Source organism: Epinephelus fuscoguttatus, linkage group LG2 (genome assembly GCF_011397635.1).
Source record: "Epinephelus fuscoguttatus linkage group LG2, E.fuscoguttatus.final_Chr_v1".
NCBI lineage: Eukaryota > Metazoa > Chordata > Actinopteri > Perciformes > Serranidae > Epinephelus > Epinephelus fuscoguttatus.
In genome coordinates, this window is record NC_064753.1 from 49,337,700 (window position 1) to 49,355,093 (window position 17,394).

Sequence of the window (17,394 nt, forward strand, 5' to 3'; positions counted from 1 at the left end):
CAGAAGTCTCCGACCAAGCGCTAGATTTCGACAACTTCATGGTGAGACGGAGTTGGATTTAAACACCATTTAGACAGTTCATCCAAGCCGTAAACTGTACACAACAATGGATGAAGCTACAGTGACGTCACCCACTGTTTGTGGACAGCCTGTCACTCGAATGACCCTGCACGTAAATATTTAGCTTTAATAAAATGTAAACCTAAAGTATTCTCAGGTTGGATACTGAACTCCAAATTGCTCCCAGTGGTTGTTCCATCAGTGTGTACATCACAACTGCACAGACTCTGGCTCCAAATGACACAAGATGGCAACTGTATCCGAGATATTTTGCATTCATTTTTGCACAGTGGGGATGAGTGGAGATGTGTCATCCATCTTTATGTACAGATTCATTGGCTTCAGGAGCCAGCCTCAAGTGGCCGTTAGAGGAACTGCAACTTTATGCACTTCTGCGTTGGCTTCATTTTTAGCTTCAGAGGTTGCTGCTTGGTCCAAGTATGCTAATAAAAAACATATTTAGAAATTATTGTGTTTATTTTAATTAATTGTGAGGGGGACGTGGGGCGGGGGGGGGGGGCTCATGACCTCAGTACTTCTAAAATCCTGGCTCTGGCCCTGCATTACAAAAAATCACCGTGGCATCATCACTCAGGAACTCGTCCTATGATTACAAGAAGTCGACTTTGATTGTTAAATAAAACCAGAGCCTTTTCCATTTCACGTGATTGTTGCTGCAACCTTTGAAACGGGAGTGTACGAGGGGCTCCTGAATGCAGCACCAGATAGCAGAGTGTAGGTGTTGAGCTGAACCAGGCCGATCCTGCCTTCATCATCCTCATCCGCAGCCCAGCAGCAGCAGCAGCAGCAGCAGCATCACCGCCCCTCCCTCTGCTCACATCCATCCACAGCTCCACTGAAGGACGGTAAGACACCTCACCGTTTATCCTCCATCACACAGCCCCACACCCCGCACACCAGGCGGCGGAGATGCGCTTCTTCTCGGCCGGAGGGTGACGATATAGACGCGCAGAAAGCAGGCGGTGATAGACCGGGACCGGAGGCTCGTTTTATAACAGCGCGTCGTTAATCTGGAGCGTCACAGCGCAGATCGGTCAGAGTCACTGGAGGAATCCGACTGCATGAAAACAGGAATTCATATTGACATTAACTGCATTTGAGGATCCGTTATAGGCTCGGTGTGCTCAGAGGCGGGGAGCAGATATCATGTGAGTAACATTATGGCTCATGATTATCAATTTCACCGCATGTTTACATGTTAATATCAAAGAAGGGCCCGTTAAATCTGATTTAAATGTCCCTGTAGGAGCAAAGAGACATCGTGCATATGGTGCATTTAAGTCACAGTGTGTACTTTCTAGTGTTCTGCACGGCAGGATTTTAGGAGGTCATGATTCCCCCCTCACATCCTCAGGTGACTACAGCAAACAGAAAGGTTGCAAAATGTGACTTATTCTTGCATTTAAATGTCAAAATATATGTTATGTAAATGTAGTCACCCTACATGATGATTTAAATCATGCTTTAAAGCCTTTTTTTCTATAAAATCTCTTAATTTTGTTCCTCAGATTTCTTTGTTTGGCCTTAAAATTTATGTGCAGTTGCAGGATGTAAACACGTCCTCTGGGCTGGTAAAAAACCCAGATTCACCAAAATAACAGAGTCCATGACCTCTGTGTGCAGCCACAGCCCTGCCAGGCACTGCTCCGTGTTATCACACAGGATGATGGTGCAGGTTACAGTGCTGAGGTGAGCGTAGTGTATAGGCCTTCAGCCACAGTGTAAACAGCCTCTCTGACTCACGTTCACAGTTTATGCTCATTTGTCAGCTCACTCGCATGCTCTCAATTCAGCTGAGTAAATTTGGGTGACCTGATTTTTAAGGTGGTAGAAAAAAAAAGCGACGCATCTTCTGACCTGAAGGCAACAGCTGAGACTCGGAGTCTCTAGTCTGGTCTGGTCAGGCCGCATCGGTTTGTGTGAAACCTGTGCAGGGCTTAGGATTAGACTACACCCTCTGAATAACCCCACACTTATGCAACAGACCAGACAAAAATGTCCAAAAATAGAAAGGTACACACAGACGACCGGCAGATGTTTTGATCCAGAAGCACGCAAGGCGGAAGATGCTATTTATGTGGTGTTGTAGTTACATGATGTTCATGTGACGTTTGTCTGAGATCGCTGGTAAACATTAAAACATGTTGTCAGTGGCATATCTGATGATTGACTCATCGTCATTTATCAAACAGGAATGCCCGACATTCACAGCTCCCAGTGTTTTAAACTTGAGTCTCAAATGTGCATTTCTCTGTTTTATATCGTATCTGATCCAAAATCTTTGAGTTTTAGACTGTCGGTTGTTTTGCTGCCATGAAAAACTACTTAAATGTATCCTCTAAATTGATCATTGGATCCATAAAATGTCAGAAAATAGTGAAAAATACAACACACCCTCACTCGTCACATATCGATGTTTGATCGTGGACTTTCCACGTCCACATATGACGTCCAAGGTACCCTGGGTGTGTTGGTTGTTGACATTCTGGGACGCTGTGTCAACTTCAGCCTGTTACATGCATTGTCTGTTTCCAAAATTCACTTCTGTTTTCACAGGAAATGAACAGTTTGCATGCAGTCTCTTTCAAAATAAAAGCACTGTGTCAGTACAACACCGTGAATTGACAATTTTTCCTTCAACAACAAACGTGGTTGGGATTAGGAAAAAAGAACAGGGTTTGGCTTTACAGTCAGGAAGTGAACATCAGCCACGCTAGTGAAAGTACCACCCTTCCCACCCACCCTAGACAGATTTCCGCTGCCTTAACTTCAATTGTTGTTCCATCGCATTTCCTCCTGAGGCCGTGTATCACGCCGATGTGAAAGGACGGCTTTTTTCTTCAGTGTCTGATGCCGGAAGTCACTGACCAAGCGGTGATTTTTGATGACTTGGAGTCAGAGTATTCCAGAAAGCCAAGGTGACGTCTTCAGTATAGTTGAAACAATTAAGTGGTTATTGGATTAAGTCGATTGACCGAAGATATATATTTATTTCACAAACCCTTTAATAATTGTTTAAATCATTTTTAGGGGGGAAGAAAAATAGAGATGAATTATTTAGACTGTAAAATGTCAGCAAATAGTGAAAGATGGATTGTGTTGTGAGACCACTATCAGAATTTAATCCATTTAGTCCGATAACATTTGGAAAGTCTAGAAGAGCCGTGAGATTAAATCATTTTATCCCCTTTCAAGTTAACAGGGTGCTAAACCAGAAGTAGTCCGCTCGGCCAGACGAAGTCTTTAAGTGCACCTGCTCTACGGGCCCAGTGATGTGACAGCAGTGCCGATCATCAGGTTAATTTCATACCATGGAATTACAGCTTTTTTGGCTTCATGCGCCACTGAGCAACTTTCAAAGGGATGAATGGGGTCCTGCCTTCAACGCTGTGTCCAGGTCTCTTCATACATCCACAACGTTAGCTAACCAGTGGAAACTAGAGGGTGTGCAGTAAGCACTATGTTTCCACGTGTAAACTCAGCTGGCTGTCAGCAAAGCCAACAGAAAATACAATAAAAGACACAACATTTAAATCCTAAAACATTAATTTTTTTAACTACCTCTAAAGGAAAGGCCTCTGGTATGTCATGCCCTGTTAGGGGTCGCAGGGGGTGGAGCCTATCCCAGCTGACATTAGGTGAGAGGCGAGGTTCACCATGAACAGGTCACTAGACTATCACAGGGCTGAAAAAATGTCTCAGTACTTTTGACCAAATATCTCAATATCGATACTGTGACTGTAGGATTGAATATTGGTGCATTCACAAAATATTAATGAGATGTTTGTTAAAAAAAGATCAGTAATGTGGATATAATGATGAAGTGAGTAAAGGCAAATAATAAAGCAGCTAGAGCAGTTTGGCGATGTCAAAAAAACGATGCCAAGAAAATGTATCTGTGCTGGTTTTCTTTTTAAGTTCAGAAAATTACATCACTGTAACACAGCCTTTAAAACCAGGAGAAGACACTGACAATATCACAATATCCAAAATCTAAGACGATATCTAGTCTCATATCACGGTATTGATATAATATTGACATAATATTGACGTATTGTCCAGCCCTAACCAGATCACCCAGTTAACCCAACTAGTGGTTTATTACTGGTCCTGGAAGCTGTCTTTGAAATGTCCTTGAGCCATCTTCATCCTACACACCAGCCGAGGCAGTACAGTGTGCAGGCTGAGCTGCAGGACGAAGCCGAGCAGCTCGGGTCATCTGTAATCGTGTTTCTGTGAAGGACCTCGTCTCTTCAGAGCCGACTGAACGAGATCAGATTGTGTTCTTTGTGATATTAGATCCTCCTGTAGACAAACACGCCAACACATCCATGAAGCCTGCCTCCCCCCACACACACACACACACACTCACACCACCCTGTAGTGTGCTCTGTGAACTCCCACAATGCCTCAGGGTGGATGAGGCAGAGTGCTGAGCTCAGCGGGATCAGGCAGGGTGGAGCGTGGAGATGCCCAGCAACAAGGAGAGTCTCGTTTATGCTGGTTTGGTAGAGGTGTGGCCCCCGCCCGTGTCGTGTTACGTTCAGTCAGCCGGTGTGATGCTCAGGATCAGCACAGGCCTGCTGAGTGCAAAAGGAAAAGACATTACTGGAGATGCATCCTCCATTTCTGCTGTGGCAGAGCAAGTGTGTCTTTCTGGAGATTTCAGCATCCAACTACACACACACACACAAATCTGACTAAAAGAAGAACAGAACAATTTCTACACCCACGGATGAGACAGCAAAAATGTGCTTTGTTGCTCGTACTGAAGGAGTCAGTATGCTTCAGATGAAGTGCTCGCCTTGTTTCCTCCGAGCCTCAGAGCTGCATCATTGTCCAATAACTATTCAAACACATCAGTGAGCCACACGGCTGCTCTCGGTGACATGCTCCTTCATCACCGTGAACACACACACTGTAGTTTATTTTGACTCAATGCCACACACACTCTCCAGCTGCAACAAATACTTAGAGCACCAGATGTGGATTAATCCGCTGCTGGAAGTAGTCCCCAACAAATGCACCATTGCAACACGGTTTTATCGGAAGTCATCAAATTCCAGCGCTTTAGACACTGACGACAACCGTTTGTTCTTTCATGCTGGCGTGATACGTGGCTGGGTGGTGTTATTGTTTAACGTGGTGGGACAACAACGAAAGTTAAGGTGGTGGAAGTCTGAGTAGGGCGGGTGGGAGGGGTGGCGGACCACTGGCTTACACATGGGTGGCCATTGTTTGCTTCCCGTGAGACTGTAAAGACAAACCATGTTCTTTTTTCCTAAACCTAACCACGTGCTTTTGTTGTTGAAGGAATAAAAAGTCAATTCAAGGTGGTGTATTGACGTAGTGCTTATATTTTGAAAGAGACTGTATGCAAACTGTTCATTTCCTGTGAAAACAGAAGTGTATTTTGAAAACAGACAATGCATGTAACAGGCTGAAGTTGACACGGCGTCCCAGAACATTAACAACCAACACACCCAGGGTACCTTGGACGACATATGTGGACGTGGAAAGTCCATGACCAAACGTGGACATGTGACGAGGTCACAGTGACGATGTGTTGATTATTTCCCCCTTTTTAAGTAACATTTTCGTAAAATTCCAGTGAGCAGCCATCTTGGGATGTCACTGAACCACTGACCATGTTTAAGATTTATGTCTTTGTTAGGAACCAATAGACTGACCACATACTGTAGGTTAAAGGAGTCAGAAAGTACTGAGGGGCTAACACACTGTCGATTTGTTAGTCATGTAACCTGATCTCAGACAGAATTGTTGACGTTTTATGTTATGTTTCCATCTTCAGTCTGACATTGTGTCCATTCCCTAACCAATCACTACAGACCCACATATACGCCTGAATCTAACGTCCACAGTGACGTGTAGCCACGCCAACATACTGGTTTTACGGTCTGGTCTACATGTACATAGATATTTTTTGCGCTTAATCTGTCTCTCAGAGGGCGTTAAATCTGCCCACAGTTCAGTCTGTCAGGTGTATGCAGTCTGTCTGCTCTGTGTCACATTTTGCTGCAATAAAGTCGATGAATAGACTGAAAACTTTATCTTTGGAGGTAAAACTGATGTTGACAAAGTTTTCCTTTGGCGAAATAATTTGAAGCTGAAAAAAAAGGTAATAAATAACAATACAGTGTATCGCAATACTCAGCATATTGCAATATCGTGTTGTGGGTCCTCTGGCGATTCCCACTCCATTCCATACTGCATAACACTCTGTATCATAGATTGGAAAAATAATAACACAATCAGAAAGCCTGAGCGCCGTTTGCAGCCATGCCGTGCATCGTTGGTGATGAGATCTCTGGTAGGTGTTTTGAAAAAGGTAACGTAGCCTGTACACTTGACTACCTTTGAGACAAGGGGAAAATGTTGGTGACGGCAAATGCCAGCAAGCTTTCGATAGGACAGTTGTTTTAGCGCTAAGAGTGGAACGGGAAAAAACTAAAAACAAACTCCTGTGTCGGGCGATATGAGAAGACATGTCGATTTAGAACAGCCTTGATAGCAGCATCTATCTTGTCTAGAGGTTGCCATTGGTCACCATTACTCCTCACTGGTTCCAGTGCATCACCTGACAACCGAGTTAGTCCACCCTTGGCGCTGATTGGCTAACTGTTAGTCCTCATGTAGCACTGATTAGATTGATCTGTTTGATGTCACGATGCCAGGCGAATAAGTGCAGTTAATAAGAAAAAAACATGGTGTTGTTTTAACTGAATATTCGGTGTTGGCGGTGCTAATTGGTTTCCGTTGCTGCTAACAAGCTGTTTCTTGGTTACCTGAGGGAAGGTTTATTCCTGCAGCAGGTGAGAGCGGATCTTATAGAGGTGTGTGTGACATTTTGAGATGTGACATCATTAAGTTTGAAGATAAGCTCGAGATAATAATGACATTTATTTAAATCCAGGCTCGTCTGATGTTTACCGTTGTGAGGTTGTATTCCACACAGCTCGGTTTGTGCTCGCTCATGCTGTGAGTTGTGACCACGATCTGATCTGAGCGTTCATGTCACCATCACACACACACACACACACACACACACACACACACACACCCCTTCATATTACCCTGAGTGCACCCTTCTAACAAAGCACAGCATAAATGCTCATTTAATTAGGTATGTCTTTTAAAGGTCCCCCATTATTGTGTGTGCAGAGTGAGAGCAGTGTTCTCTTCTTTATGATAACGTGCAAATAAGGACACATTAATTAAAAGTTGAATTAGTTAAATTGAGTAAAGCAGTGGAGGATGATTTATTTGAAAGATTACACAATGATGTTTGAACATTCTGTCATTTCGAATCGTCTAATAGCACAAAGATTACAGCAGCCTTGAACCTCAGTGGCCGTCACATGATCTCTAAATGCATTATTATTAAATCAGAACAAACAAAACAACACAAAGAGTTGCTAAATTTATCCAAAATTAAACCAAAAATCCCAAAGTGAATAGATTCAAATTGCAGAACCATACGATGCTTACAACAAAATATTAATCTCAGTGATTGGATTTGTCTTACCACAGACAAATCTCCTTAATAACATTTCAACACACAGCTGAGGATCGGCTGTGTGTTTAATGAGTCAAAAGCATCAGTCTTTAAGACCAAAGATCCTGATGAATCTTCAACAGTCACAGGGTGGCATGCAAGAACATTTTTGTATCGTCCTCCTAAATATCTTTATACGTTAGCATGTCCGAACAAGCGTGCCCATATGAATTCAGCTTTTAACTACAGTATTTGTTTTTTTTTCCTCACCTGATCAGTGTCTGTTCATGTAGGTACACCATCATGAGATTTAATTTGTGAGCAAACTCTACTCACAAAAACTGTTACAGCAGCCACACAGCTTTTAATATCATGAAGTGCTGCTGCTGCACCACAGGCTCTAATTCAGTCCTTTGATTATTTCCCTCCAGGCTCACCTGAGAGCTGCATCAGAGTTAATACATGTGACGGTGAAAGCAGCAGGTACAAATCAGCTGCGTGTCACAGTTACGTCCCACAGAGGAAATGCTTTTATTTTATAACTCTGCTCCTGTTGGTTGGAGTCATGATTCACTTTAATGTTTCATTTCCTGCAGTTACAGTCGTGCTCCGGTGCTCTGCACTCGTTTATGTGCTCTGTTTAGTGTATGTGTTGGTCTGTACGGTCTGATGGATGGACGAGGGGTTAAGTGATGGATCAGGACAGGAAACACTGATTTACTGATGCACCAATCAGTGATGTTCCTCGTAAAGAAGAAGCATCACCTCTGCTGCAGAGTCACATAGTTGGTGTGTCTGCTCTGTTAGTGCTGTTAGAGAAAGTTACCTTTCAAACCAAAGACGATCTGGCTAGAGAGCTGCTGGCACGGCTGTACAGTCTTCTTACAATGAATCCAAAAAGCGATGTGAAAGGGCTCACCTCTCTGCTTTTAAGCAACTTTAAGCAAATTTGTTTTGGTTTGACGGCAACCTGGATGTATTGACCCTTTTATTGCCAGTAAACAGTATGACGCTAGCACTAGCTAGCAAGTTCTGTTGTCTTGTTTTAGACGATGGAGGAAGATAATGTGAGTGGTGCGTTCAGAAACACTCATTGTGAGTGTGGGAGCGCACTCTGACACAAACTGGAGCGTTGATAAATTGGGAGCGCTGTCTGAATGTAGCGTTGGGTTATCCAGAGCAGCGCACTCTCAGAGTGGCAGAGCGCACTCTGGACACTCTGTCTGTGGAGACGGAGCAGCAGAGCGCCGAGCGGAGTGAATGTGTGATTAACTTAACCGTTGGTTCATTCATGTAGAAATATAACGCTGCGTTTCTTCCACCAACAGGGCTCTCATTTTAGTGTAGAGCGTCAGACTGAATTTACCAACGCACCATGTCAGGTCACTCACTCTCCGGGACCGCCAGTGTTACTTGAATAAGTAAACACTGACCAACGGGACCAGACTGGCCGACCCGTATGCTCTCACTCAGTGGATGGATGATGTCACAGGAAGCCAATCTTACAAAGGAGGACCACACTTGTTTGTTTTGCTATGGAAGCTAACGTTAGCTAATGTGCTAAAAAGTTAGCGTTGCAGAGAAATCCAATCTTCCTCTTAATCCCTCCCCAGTTTCTGATGAGGTGGACATGATAACCCTTAATACACATAACCTTATTCATCCCTACAACAGGAAATACTTTTTCCCTAACCTGATATGAAGTGTGCGCTGCACATGTGAGCATTTTTGATGATGGCCTCCGTCCAGTCCTTTGGTCTTATCACATTTAACCATAGTTGTCTTTGTTTTTGTTGACGGGCAGTGGCGGCTGGTTTTGAGCCATGACTCCTTCTATTCTGGCTCCCAATAACACAACAAGACAAACACATTTTAACACTCCTATGGAGCCTACAGCCCTGTGGGGGAGAGGCAGCTGCACCTCCAGGTGATGAAATGACGTCATCGTGACGACGGCTCATTTTAACATGTAAACATTAAACTATAAAGTGTAGAGAAAGGCGTCCATGTCATTGGTTCGACATCCCATTAGTCCAACTGTCCGCGGTGCTGAACGGCCGCGACCGGCTTGAGGCGGAGCAGGCTCACGGCTTATGTGTTTATCACTTTCTTTTTCATTTTAACCCACACCATGATCTTTTCCTGACCCTAACCAAGTCGTTTTTGTGCCTAAACCTAACCAGACCTTAACCACAGGGTATCATGATGATTTCGGAACGGACTTCGGAACAATGAATTTAATATGGTCAGAACAATGGGATGTCGAACCAATGGGCAGTTCCCAGAGAAAGTACAGCTTTTAGAGATAAACCTTCCTGAAGTGAAGAGTTGGACAAATGGAAATTTTGACCAGTTGATGGCGCTACATGAAAAGTCAGCGGGTTACCAAAGTCAGTAGGATTCATCCTCTGGAAAACATGAATGTTTTACCAAAGTTCTTCACAGTTGCTGAGATACTTGTTTGTTTAACAGACCAACTAACTGACATCACAGTCCCCAGAGATATGGAGCTAAAACCTAAATTAAAGCATCTCTGCTGAATAAACACCACATTGATCATATTTGGACGTGTTAGAGCGCTCCTGTAACAAACAGCAGTTACCACTGTTTATGTGGTAATAATTACAGGACGTCCACTCATTATCTTCACATTCAGCTTTCCCTGCTGTGACTAATAACCCTCTGATGACTCTGACCAGTCATAACGAGGGCAGCTTCACTGCTTTGTTACAAAGGACGGGGATCATTTATCATGCTGCCACTCAAAATGAACAAGCTTATAGGTTATAAACAAAAGCTGCTGCCAGCTGGAAACCGAACGAACGGCGACCTGCCAGACAACAGAAGCAGCACCTAATTAGTTTATTCACAGGAGCTTCTGCAGCCAAAAATGTCTTTAACAGCTCGACTCCATTCGCTCACAGCAGGAGGGCTTTTAGAATTATCTCTAACCTTTGACGGGTTGTACTTAAAGTTGTGTGTCAGTTATTTAATGGAGTTATATTGAAGAATATGAGCCTGTAGGAGGCCAGAGTCAGTGCGTCTTCTGTCTGACATACTTGATGTTATCTCAGCAGAGGAAACGCTGACCAACCAACCGCAGGCCACATTCTCCTGTTGTATTTTTAACCCCTGTGTGTGTGTGTAGCCCGAGCGTGAGGAGAACGTGGAGTCACACAGAGTGACATATATGGGACATGGTCTACTTCTACCATGATGTCCACAAATAAACACAAACACACAGCTGACATGTCTCTCGGCCTTGGGTGGCGTGCCAGCATGTGAAAGCTGTGGCAGAGAATGTGTCGCTGCCGGCTCGGACAGCAGCGCCTGCAAAGTGCTTCCCATCATGCACCGAAGGCACGAGTGTGTAGGCTCGCTCTGCTTTCCATTTACTCCTTAATGCTGTAAAACACCCACTCACTATCAGACATCTCAAGTGTGGAGGGAAGCTTTTCTTCTGCACCATCTTACTTTGTAAAGCTGAAAGAGGACAAAACACATTTAGCAGAGGACTGTGTGTGTGTGTGTGTGTGTGTGTGTGCGCGTGCATGCATATACTGATGATATAAGACTTTATCTTGGCAACAAAACAACCACAAGGTCCATTTAGTAGCTGTTCTAAAGGGTTTGGATCTCATCAAACAGTTTTCACAAGATGGAGCTGAATGGATCTGTAGTGTTAAAATTTCCTCTTTTTCTTTTACTCAGAGCAGTTCAAGGACTTCTTGTCCATGTGCACCTTATTAGTGGAGACTGAAGGCTCACTCTGTCGACAGATTCACACAATCCTTTTCATGAGGAGAGATGGAAATTTAAATATCTACAGTTCCTTTAAAACTCGCTCTCCTGAAATCAAGTAAAAGCTCATAATCACAAGGCTCACAGAACAGGGTGCGACACCTGTTGTCTTGTTATGAGATCTTTTCTTAAAAGTTTAAGATAGTAAATCATAATTATGAGATACAAAAGTCATATTTCCAAAGTCTGCTTTTTAACGATAGGCCTACACACTCTGCACTCAGGATTTCATGTAAACGATACGATGCTTGTTAAGGTTGCTTAGCAACCTCAGATGCAGTCTGCCGCCGGGCTGTTGAAAGCTGGCACAAAAAAGGCACAAGAGTAGCACCTAGCACCCGATCTCGCGTTTTCCAGGCAGTTATTGTAGAGCGAATGGAGAGAGAAGGGAAATTGTGGGAAGAGAAGGGGAAAGACGTGCAGCAAAAGACCGCAGGTTGGAATTGAATCTGGGCCACTGCAAAGGCTTCAGTCAGTATTGCTGCGTTCAGACTGCAGACGAATCTGATTCAAATCTGATTCCTTCTCAAATCTGATTTTCGACTGCTGACTGTCCACACTGTTTTTAGCAAGTGTCCAAATCGGATTCGGCTCTGTTCAGACTGAACAGATGTAGCTCTGTTCAGACTGGGCCACATTATTAACTAATCTGACAGGTTGCTGTGGCAACGACGTCGGAGCAGAGGCATCATCTAGCGTGCATTGTGAAGTCATATGATATAGGAGCTGTTCAGACTCAGACACATCTGTTCAAATGCGATTTGAAACAACCTCCCAAAGGTGGTTTTCGATCTGGTTTGCAAAAATCAGATTTCATGTCATTTATGACTGTTCAGACTTCATAAGAGCCATCTGGTTCCAATCTAGATTGGCTAAAAATCAGATTTTGGCTGGCAGTCTGAACAAGGCCTATGAGGCACACACTTTATCAGATGAGTTAGAAGGCGCCTCGCTAATAGTTAATTCTTGTCTCACTTGTGGTCTGGTAAATGAACTCACCACATTTTTGCTTGCCCCACCTTTAAAATCATTTCATAAAATCATGACAGCTACTGAGCTTGCACGTCAGGTCCATCTTCCTCACAATAAGCCTAATTCGGCTGATGAAGACTGTGACACAGTTGGAAGCTCTGGAGAAAGCTAGTGAGTGCGCCTTGAGTTGGGATTGTTTGGTCAGAGAGACCCTATAAGTACAGTATAGACCAGTTATTAACCAGTAATTGTCCAGTAGTTATCAGGGGAACAGTACTGGTCCAATGCACCAACCATCACCTCCTATCTGTGCTGCTGGAGTGACTTTATCCTTCAGAGCCAACAGGGCCGACTGAGGGTCATAATTTTACGAGCACTCTTCCTCCCTCAGTTAATCTTCCATTATTAGTGTGTTGTGTTGAGCCTGATGAAGAGCCACCGCGGCCCAGACTACATTCATTTCCATGATAACAGTCTGAATGATGTGTGGGCACACGAGTGGCTTAACAGGAGATTGTCCTTGGACAGCTTGAAATAGGAATGAGAAGAGCGAGGCGGTTAATGGGCCCCTTAGACATGCAGAGCGTTTCTGTTAGATGACTGGAGTGGCCGTGTTTTGTGACACCACAGGGGAGCAGCAAGGAATCATGGGCCATGAGCACAAGAGGCACAGGAGACCCCCCCCCCCCCCCATACACACACATCTTAATTTATGAAAACCTTAAATCAAAAGCTCATGTTTACTGATACACATGGGGTCTAGTCTCTAATTAGAACAATATCTGGCTTTTAAAACCAGTTTCTCACCAGAAGTCTTCGGTACTTCTTGAGTATCGACAGAAACGTGCTTCAATTATAAAGGTGGGCGTCAAATTCTTTGTCAGATTCTTAAATGTTTTTAGTTCTCCTTTGATCAGATGTTGACTGACACAAATCAGGAATAAAGCTACAGTTAGTTGATCTACAGGATCAGGCAAGATAGTCTCAAAATGTTATATATTAGATACAACTAGTTACCTTCATTTGAAAGTAATAAGTTACTTATTGCACCACTTTTGCATTACTTTCACTTAAATGACCTCAGAAGAACTAATGTTGATTTTAAATGGATGAGGGTCATGTTGTTTCACAGAAGAACCAGTTTATTACACTTCAAGTCTGAGCCATTCACACATGCACATACAGTCGTTACTGCTTTAGATTAAAATCACCTGTTTATATTAATAATAGTCTGATGATACAGAACCATTAAATAAATAAATGAATCTCCTTGGGCACAGGGAGGCTCGGGTAGAGGATCAAAGTCTGAAAAATGATGCGATATGGATAAATATTTGTGGGCCTATGATATGAAACACAATATACAAATGTTGAGTTTGGCACAAGAGAATGACATGTGATAAGTCACTATGGAGCTGCACACTGGGAGCGGGAACAGTATACTAACATCACCCAGATGTGCCGATCGCCAGGATGAGGAAAAAACAAACCGGAGCCCAGCTCCTGATCCTCGCTGCTTTCAGGCAGAACAGGATACGATGTGAACGTCACAGGTGTGTTAATGGAAACACACTGAACATGATTATCCCTGTTAAAGGTTTTTTGGGGGAGTTTTTCCTGATCCGCTGCGAGGGTCCTAAGGACAGAGGGATGTCGTATGCTGTAAAGCCCTCTGATTGATTGTCCCAGGAGACTGAAATCTGGCATGGAGGTCAAGTGTGTGTGTATAGGTGTGTGTTTGTGTTTATGCCAGTGGACTTAAAGAAGGTGGGGAGTTGGCCTATTGCAAAAAGGAGCATAACTTCCAAATGGATTCACAGATTTGTGGAAAGATTGGTCACGAGCCAAAGGTCAGCTGATTAACAGAGCAAAAGAGCAAAAAGCCTCGCTGCATGTGTGAACGTGGCCACAGCTACTGCAAATTTGAGCTTGTTCCAGTCCTTTGATAGTTTAGTGGAGAAAATAATCACTAAGATTTAACAATGAGTCATATTGTTTAATCTTATTTCAGACTGCACCATACACAGGTGAAGTTAATGGCTTTTTGTGTTAATAGATTACTAAACACCATCAAACTGACAGGTTTAGCACACTGTAGAAAAAAATCCTCAATCTAAAGTATTTAAAAGTCTGTGCAGGTCAAACTGAGCCTAGCTTTAATATCAGCAGTCGTGTTGTGTCTGTGAGAGGCTTTATCTGCAGCTGGTAGATTTTAAACAAACCTTCAAAAGACTGAAATAAAAGAACACGATCTGCACGTGAGAACGACAGAACGAAAAAGTACTCAGAGCGTTTTAGTCATTAATAAACCTTCCCTAACCTAAGACCCATGTTATGACTGTGTTCAGCATGTCTTTCCATTCATGACATTTTATATGTGATTAAATTATTTTAGCTTTATATCTTTTATGACCCTGGTGGTCAGCAGTGATTCTGTCAGAACAAAGGGTCGTACCTGTTCTCCTGTCTTGTCGTTTGATGTGAAGGTCGTAGAAATGGTTTTATCTTCTCTCCAGCGCTCAGATTAATGTGATGTCATGACACTTAAAGGCACTGAAAGAGATGAGATAATGATAAATGCAGTTAAAAGGCTGGTCAGTGAGGTCATAAGCCCTCCCTGAAATAAAGCTGTCAGAGGTCAGACATTGTTTAAAATGAGGCTTGTGTCTTTAATTCGATACCAAACATTAACTTTTATGTCAAAATGTTATTAGAAAATGAAGCTGTCATTATTTTCCTCTGTCGACAGGCACATTTATAAAGTCTTACTCTCACATCACCCAACTTGATACGAATGCATATGACCATAGATTATCAACAGTTTGATCAAAGAAATATTTTCCCTTCAAACCTCAGATGGATTTTTTTGGGAAAAAAACATGAATATAATTTTACACAGCTTCTTTCCCATCCTGTTAATGAACTTACAACCATTCAGATTTATCGATTTATCACACAACCTGTAGAAGGGGTCATGACCCCCAGGATGGAAACCACAGCCTTAAATAGTAGGAGCAATGCACAGCAGCCCAGACACAAGAGGGAAATGGTGGCACTGTATGTTTCTGCAAACCATGAATATGTTACATTTGCATGTTTCTTAAGTGACAGAGCGTATGACCTGACTTCGTCATTTGGTGGTAGAGGGGATGATGGATGGTGTGACACCTAAGGGAAACGCCTGCCAAGCTGCAGACCACTGTTCAACACCAACAAGCGACAAAGTCAATTGTTTTTTTAGCAAGTTGTTGCTGTTTGCAGCGGCTTTTTTTGCACCTGAACCTGGGTGCTTTTAAGTGGCCGCTAGCTCTTCTTCACGAGGCTTTTAAACCCCCTGTATGGGTGCTTTTAAGTGACTGGCTGCACTTCCTCCAGAGGATTTTTAGCCCCCTAACATGAGTGTGTTTAAGTGACTGCTTGCTCTTCTTCCAAAGGCTTATTTGGCCCTCAGGTGCGGATGTTTTTCAGTGACCTGTTTCTGTTTTTTCCTGCTGGAATAGTTGCACAAAAGGTGGTTGTTGCAGACAAAAAGACACTGTTGCCTTTTAGCGAGGATTGTCCCTCACACTGGGTATTTTAAGCTAAAACATGACTTCTTCCTAACCCCACCCATAAGAGTCAATGCATCTGCTACATAATAATGTATAAACTAACAGATCTGTGGTTTGCAGAAAGGTACACTGCAGACTTTTGCTGCTGACTTGGTTGTGCACAGTATCATATGTCAACTGCACTTCATTCAGGAATGGTTAACAATGTGTATATCAGTAAGTTAGAATAAAAATCCAGGTACAGTGCAAAGTAGACTCACAAGTCAGTCCTTAGACGCTTTGCTTAACTAAAGACTGATGACTTTCTCCCTGATTTTGTGTTTAGATGGGCGGATACAATTTCAGAGTTTAAAAAAACTCCCTACGTTGCAGAACCAATAGTAAATCTGCAGGGCGGTCCTTCGGTGGCTCGCTGAACTCTTGTGCTCGTAAACATAGTCCGACTAGAAACACGTGTAGCGGTACAAAATGGCTCAAGTCGCTGTAAGTCCTTCATTTCCACAATCTTGTGGACTGAGCACACTTTTGATAAAACGGAGTTAAATCTCTCAGCATCCATTTTCAAGCTCTCTGTGTGTTTGTTTCCTTGCGGACGAGAAAAGGGGGAGCGCACATTTCCGGGAGGGCGTGTCCTTTTCAAAAATGCAAGAGGCGTTGCTTTGTTGCCGGACGTTTTCGCCGGTGTGTTAAACACGCTTTAGAAAGGAGTGTCCCCAGACTATCAGAAGGCGGAGAGCTCTGATTGTCTGGTGGCGAGACTAAGTGCAAAGTAGAGTAAAAAATATGATGTGTCCATCAGTGTGATAAATCCTTGAAAACTTCATCACGAGGGTCCAATATTAAAGTAGCCATCCATTTGTTTGAATTTGGACAGACCTCCCTCTGAGTGTGTTGACAGACTCCACACCTATTAAATTACCCTAATTATTGCTCCGTCAACCGTTGTCAGTAATATTCATGAAACTGAGCCACAGTTTGGACAGTTTCTGCCACATTGTGTGCTGACTGGGAGTAAACGCAGCTGCCAGTGGTCTGCAATCACTGAGAGCCAATGGGCTGCAGAACATCCCTGGTGATCAGAGTTAGGACATAAAATCACAAATAAAGTGGTGAAATGTGGATGGAAATGTTTGGTAGTTGGCAGGAGGAAAGCACCAAACGTGTCCACACAGCAGCAAATGAGCTTCAAGTCTTCATTAACAAACTGAGAACATAAAAAAATCTGAATGTTAATATTGTTTTTTCCTCCCAGCACGAGTTAATTCATTCAGAGTACAGTATTAACGCTGCGTACTGTAAATGCTTTTTCTCTGCTGGTGTTATTTTTACATTCAAACAGTCTCCTGGGTTCAGAAAGAAAAAAACCCCACAACCATCAGTTCCACTCTGCTTCGTCTATCAGCGGCTGAACAAATTCAGATTGTAAACGTGACGGTAAAACATCAGCATCTATAAACTGGGCCACAGTGTGTG

At 43.2% G+C, this 17,394-nt stretch overlaps 1 protein-coding gene across 2 annotated transcripts in view; it reads left to right on the plus strand.

Annotated features, from left to right (window-relative positions):
• Nucleotides 1-17,394, plus strand: part of map1aa (microtubule-associated protein 1Aa) — a 61,092-nt gene that overhangs the window by 24,601 nt on the left and 19,097 nt on the right. The window contains exon 1 of one of the 2 annotated variants that reach the window (XM_049593217.1): nucleotides 816-926. The exons of the other annotated variant lie outside the window; for it this stretch is intronic. The gene's annotated coding sequence lies outside the window, so the exon portion shown is untranslated. Of the gene's footprint in view, nucleotides 1-815; nucleotides 927-17,394 lie in introns of those variants that run through there. 2 annotated transcript variants of the gene reach the window in all.